Consider the following 6,956-nt stretch of genomic DNA (forward strand, 5'->3'; position numbering starts at 1 on the left):
GGAAATTCAAACTAGAATGTTATATAGTTTGGTATTGGATTTATGTTATTAATCTGGCATCCATTACCATTTTGAATGTCACTATGCATTTCAGTCCCGAAATGAACAGTGCTGCTGGGGAGCACGATGGTTGCAGTTGACCTTTTTGATGATTTGCAAGACCTTGTTATGTGTGTTTCTTTAGGTATGTCCTCCAGCTTAGCCAACCATTGCGCTTGACATGGTGTTCGATGAAGCAAATCCAGCTGTATTTGGGAAAATGGATGTTGGAGATGATATACCTCCCTTCGATTGTTTATGAGTAGCACAATTTGCTCTTGAAACATCCTCTTTCTTGATGATGTATTGAGTTTTTGTTTGATTTTTTTTCTGTTATATACATGCACAAGCCAAAAGAATGGCAGATATAATTGAAATCTTCTATTCGACCACATGTTCCAGGCCACTTGTAGATAAAGACTATGTTCCTATAAAAATTTTCAGCCAAGAAAATTATGGATGATATTCAAAGAGAATGGAAGGGAGGAACTCAAAGGGAAGAGAAAAAAAAAACACCCCATCAGATGCTTTTGTTAGTGTTTTTGACCACAGAGCTTTCTAGCCAAAACTGCACTTTAGCTGTGCTCTCATAGTTTGGAAGGTTACACAATGGAATCTGTTTCTTTTCATTTACTTCAAGATTGTAGAGGAAAAGAGGACAATTTTCCTCGTCTTGGGGGAATATGATTGTCTCTTTGCATTTTCTCAGTGAGCCGTTTGCTCGAGAGCCCCTTAAAAATGCCTGCTGAGTTGGAAAATTTTTGTTTAGCACTTGTTCTGTAGTGCAAGGAATGGAAAGTGGACATCAATATACCCCACCTCCCTCCGGGGCTGTTGGTTTCAGTTCTTCATCTGCAATTACTTTCTGGATTTTTTTTTCTCTGTTGCACCCTGTAACACTGTTGAAGTGCGTGCGATCAACAAGTTGGTAAATCAGAGTTGATGTTTGACCACATGATGCTCTATCGCAGTTGAATTTGATCACATCATTATGATGCTCGGCTAAATCTTCAGAACTGACAAAAGAAAATTGTAAACACGTGGATGGAAATATGTTTTAGAGACATGTCTTCCCAATTAGAGTCCATAAAAAAAAAAATAAAAAAAAACTGATGCACGCAAAAGAAGAAAAAATGGCATACTTTCATTAATGTGTTGCTTATAAATGTCTGTGTAAATCACACAATTTCCTATAAGTTATTCCAGAATGTATTCTTTTTTTATTGTTCTTTCTCACTCAAAACATAAACCAGATGCTGGGACGTCTACCCACAAACAGATGCAGAAACAGCTGGATTAGTGACAGTGTGGTTTGATTGTTACCAACTGGCAGCATATTGAGTTTCTTTCATTAATAAATAAAAAATAAACCGCTTTCTTTTTTAACTATGTATTTTATAAAAATCCCCAAATTGTGCCAATTGCTTATATTATATTACATTACAAGCATACATTTAATTTTTTTATTTGTTTGGAAAACATTCATTTAAATGAGGATTACATGAAAGCGCAATATTGAAGCATACCACTAGAGGGAGGCAGACCTCCACAGAATGATCCCCTCCTACCAGTCCAGACCAGACCAGACTTCCAGTCACTGGTGTGAGGATATCCACTCTGTCTGTCCCTCCATCAAAATAAAGTCCCCACCTCAGGTTTAGCATACATCCTCTGGTCAGAGCAGTTTTGATGAATGTCCACAAGGGGGCTCTACTTGACTGCCTAATCGCAAAAGATGAAAAAATGTATTGCCGCCCCAAATGAGAACTGCACCTCACTGCTCCCGCCATCTTGTATCCCGCCCTCAGAAGTATAAACTTATCCATTGTCGATTAAAGCTGAATCAAGACTGCCTGGCTCGGACCCAAAGCCCGCCATTTTTTAGAATACGAGGTCAGAAAGATCACATTGCATGGGGCATTCAAACAGCATTCATTGTCTACAATTCATTGTGCCAAGATCATTTGATGTGGTTACATTTTTAGATCTCACTTGAGAATAGTATTATTTGAAAAGATGTTAGTTATGCATACTGTATCAAGGCATTTTGTGGCAGTGATACATATAAATGAAATGTTTAAAATATTACAGGGACCTCTGGTTTGAGGGTCAAAGGGCACTAGCGGTTTGACCTTGGGATTTTTCTACTCTGCATATTATTGTTATTCACAACAACAAGGAAAAAGTGAAAAATGCTTGTCGTTTTGGTGCCCATGTGATGAATGCCTGTTGGGACAACAGATGTGTGGTGATGTCATTTAGTGTGTGTGTGTGTATGTGTGTGTGTGTGAGAGTGTATGCGGAGGAGCAATAGCAAAGTGCACTCCATTCTCTGTTCTGTAGTGTAAATTCTCAGTCGCTACTGTTGATAAGACCAAATTGGACATTAATTTCCAAGTTGGTTTATGCTGATTTGGAGCTGGTGGACAAAAAAAAAATCTTGATGGTGATGCCAGCATCCAAAGCATGATGGGATTTTAACCAATTTTTGATTCCTGACCTCCATGGTTTTCAGGAGTTCAAGGTCTCCACTTGAGACTAAACACTAAAGGGCCCTTATTGTTGAAAAAGTTAATCTCTGGGACTTTTACCTTTCAGTACACTGCCGCCACGACCAGCCATCTTACACAAAACCCTGTCTCACTGTAACGGGCCACGGAGCGAAAGGTTTCTGATTTAATTGTGGTTGCAATGTTAAACTTTTGCCACTGTCTTCTGACTCTGTGAGAGGCATAAGAAGACAATTGTTCTTGCGGTATGCCGTGACAATAGCTGTTTGTCATCATGTGGAGCCAGAGAGAGATGGGGCAGCACACACAGTAACTTCACTACACTACAAGCCAGTGCTAGGCTTTCCAAGCAGGGTAACACCAAGGTCAAAGTACTCTCGATCACATCATGTTGTGTGCCAATTACGTCAGTATCACCTTTTTCTCACTGACCTTTTTTAACCCATTCGGTTACTTCCATTTCATAATTGCACGTAATTTTGTTGGTAAAAAAAAGTCTGTAGTGTGTTTTTGTCATTCTGAGAATTGCATAGTATTAATATTGGAGCTGAAGAGCTGTCAGGCTGATTGTGGGAACCTGCTACCACCTTAATATTTTAACCAAATTGTTGTTTTTCCACATTTGGGTTTGAAATGAAGGTCTCTAGGGCAATCGAGCACATGTAAATAAATCCTTCAAAAGAAGAAATGCCTCGCTTTCAGAGCCTCAGAGCGCACAGTGTAGTGATATATGTCTTAAATGTGTGATTTCTCAGGCACAGATTAAGCCAAATGTCAGAATAAAAGGGATTTTCTATGGAGAACCACTGTTGATAAGACTAAGGTTAATCTGTTTCTGGGAATCGGACCAAGATGATGCATATATGAACTAATTATTAACTGTTTCATGTGATTATATTGCTTGCTGTCCAGAATAAGCAGTTGTAAAAGAAACATCTTTTGAAAGATGTCCATATGTTTTAAGAGCTGAACTGACAGCATATCAAAGCGCCAATACCAGAAGAAATCACTCTTAATGTAAAGTGATATACACAGCTGTCGGCCTTAACTGGCCTCACCGTTTTTCACTTCACCTCAGACAAAGAGGCCATGTGGAGCCAATAGTCAGATTTTTCACTTTGGGCACTTGATTTACTGTGAAGAAATAGGTGTCAGCATTGAGGATATGTTATCTGGTTTTGTGATAAAGTCATAGGTGTGCTCTGGGTTTTATCGTTCTCTCGTTGCCTCGAGCTTGTGACCCCATTCTGAGGACACGGCTCGCTTCTCGGTAATCATTTACTTGTAGCTTTGGGTTGCTGGGCTGTGACAGGCATTGTCTTGGCTCTTGAAATCACAGTAAAGATATCTCATATAATAGACCTGCATTACTGAAACCCCAGGCATGTGTTTTTGTTCCAAATTCCATGACTCAGCAACAATTTAGTACTCCCTTTTTACTCAGTATGTACATTAGTATTCAAAAGCTTGGGGTTGGTAAGATTTTGTAATGTTTTTGTGTCTCATGCTCCACAAGGCTGCAATTATTTAATAAGAGAGACATTAACACTTTAATATTATGAAATGTTGTTATTTTTTTAGTATTAAAATTATGTTTATTTCTGTGATGTCAGCTGAATTTTCAGAATAATTATTCTACTTTTCAGAGTCACATGATCCTTCAGAAATCAATCTAATATGATCTGGTGCTCAAGAAACATTCCTTGTTGTCAATGTTGAAAACAGTTGTGCTGCATAATATCTTGTAAAGTGAAATACTTTTTTTCAGAATTAGTTGATGAAAAAAACATTTATTTGAAATAGAAATATTTTGTAACATTATAAATATGTTTACTGTCACTTTTTATGAATTTAACGAATCCTTGCGAAATAGAAATAATTTCTTAAAAGAAAACTTCATAAATACAGTAGATAAATAAATAACAAAATGGAATTTTAACAATCATAGAAAGATAGATTTTGTATTCAAGGTGATGACATCATTGCACAATAACTATATATCCTTACTAGATAGACAGGTATCAAAACATCCTTTTAAAAGTGATTTTCAAAAAAATCTTACTGACCCTTTCGAAGGATAGATAGATAGGTAGATACATAGCTAAAAATTCTAAGTAGATTCATATGAACATTAGATAAATAGATATTACAAAAAAGAAAAAGTTGATCAACAAAGAAAGAGTTTGTATTCAAGGCAATCGCATCATGATTGCACTAATCATGATAAAAAGACAGTTGTAGATGGATAGCGAGATGTTTAATTCAGTGGTAATGACATACTTTTTCTCCTTATTTAGTCTTTGAATAATCGTGATTTATTTCTGGAACTATGAAATTAAATTGATGTTTGTTCTCGTAACGGCGAGACACTGGTAGAGTGCAAGTGTTGTGGGTGTGGTACTGCAGCGTGCCCATGGACGCCGGTCGTCGAGGGAGGTAGGGGGCCGTTGCAGCGTGCCTTTCTCTCTCGCACTCTCTCTCAGCGTCCCGCCCCCTTTGCCACTGCCATCTCTTGGCTTTCCCAGAATGCCCTCTGTCTGAGAGCACTGGCCTGAAATAAAACTATGAGGGCCTGCTTGGAGAGAATGGGAGCTTTGTCTCAGCTGCCATTTACACTGTCTGGGGGCATAGAGACAGAACTCAAAGAGAGTGTCTGATTGCAAATTAGCACAGCCCAGGGCTCAATGCTCTGTACACTCATACACACTCACACACTGGTGGTGCGAGGCGTGGAGAAAGTTCTGCATTAAACGCCGCTGAAGATCATTACGCCCTTTAGTTCTATTGAATAGTGCCACATTTCAGTCAGGGGCACAAAAAATAATTAGCAGCAGGCTTCTCTTGAGCTGACTTGTGTATGACCGAAGCATTTGGGGTTGTTTAGTATGCAAGTGATGCCGGGTCTGAATTTGTGATTAGCTGAAAGACAAAAGGTGTAGCCGGTGCACTGCAGGAGCGACGTCTCTACATCGAGTGGGCCTCTCGCTGCGTTTCACTGTGATTGACATGTGTCAGACGATCGCATGCAGTTTGTTACATGATAACTCTATTTGGCATGAGATTTCACCGTTTTTATCTTATAAATGCAAGTGTAATCGTTTTGAATTGTTTGACCGAAAAGCGTTCCGGCCAACTATTTTCAAGCTAATCGATTGCCTGCGAAAGCAATTTCTAACCAGCACAAAGCCTTGAAATTGTGTGTATTAAATGTCATATAACCAAATCTCTCCTTGACGTTCTGGTTTACAAATTTTAAGCACTTGCTGGCATTAATATCTACCCTTTTTTCTTACATATATTTATGTATTTAATATGAGAGGCATGCAATGCTGGAGACAAGAATAGGTTTCATGCAAACATGTGATGCCATGCGAACTCAACAACCCTTTCGTTATAATCTGCTTGCCACCATCTCATGTTAATTCCCATGAGGCCGCTTTGTGTGCGACATAAACACACGCGCGTTCACACATAGGACACAATTTGGCCCTTTAATCTGATTAGCTGCTTGTGTATGGATGAACCTGGGTTCATCGAGTGTGTTCCTCTACTTCTACTTTAACCACCGGCAGAGAGTGAAGCAATGATTTCAGTATTTATATCCGATTTTTGAGCCCAGAGGAGAAAAATGCAAGGTAATTAGTTCTGAAATCTATCTATAGCCATCATACCTGTCAACACCATCCGGTATCAGAACTAATATTTTAGTGTTAAAAAGATGCACTGATTATTTATGTCAGCCCTATCCTTTTTTGCCTACATTTCTATATATAAAAAGGAATAATAACTAAATGGGTGTGTGATCAAAGCTTTTTTAGATTAGGTTTAGTGAGGCTTTTAGATATTATTTTATATTTTATTTCATGCACATTTTATTGGAGAAATATTGCCTTGTTTGAAACTAAACTTAGATCTGTAGCCGATAAAACAGTACTCTGCCTGTTTTAAGTGGCTTTGTAAAATATTTTCATATGAGTAGGTTTTAGAGTGTGTTTATAAATACATTTGTGAAATTCTTATTCCTGACTATGAACCACAAATTCAGCAGACTTGACTTAAAGGAGCCCTGAAGCAGGAAAAATATCACACTAATGGTCTCTGAGAGTCAATAATAGGGGTAAATTAAAATTTTGATTGACTTTTGTTCTAAAGTTGTTTTGTTTACAGTATTGTAGGTTAGTTTTTTTCTGTTAAAACATTTAACACGCTCTGTAATTATACTGAACAGACACAAATTCTTAATCATGTTGCAATTTAGTATGTGAAGACATCCTTAAATAATGAATGAGTGAATGCATGACTCACATCACACATTGTTAGCCAAATCCTGATGAAAATGCCCTTCAAAATGCCTTTGATAGCACACACCCAAACACACACAGGTTTAACATCATATCACATGATAGC

The sequence above is a fragment of the Barbus barbus genome (genome assembly GCF_936440315.1).
Source record: "Barbus barbus genome assembly, chromosome: 42".
In the NCBI taxonomy this organism is placed as follows: domain Eukaryota; kingdom Metazoa; phylum Chordata; class Actinopteri; order Cypriniformes; family Cyprinidae; genus Barbus; species Barbus barbus.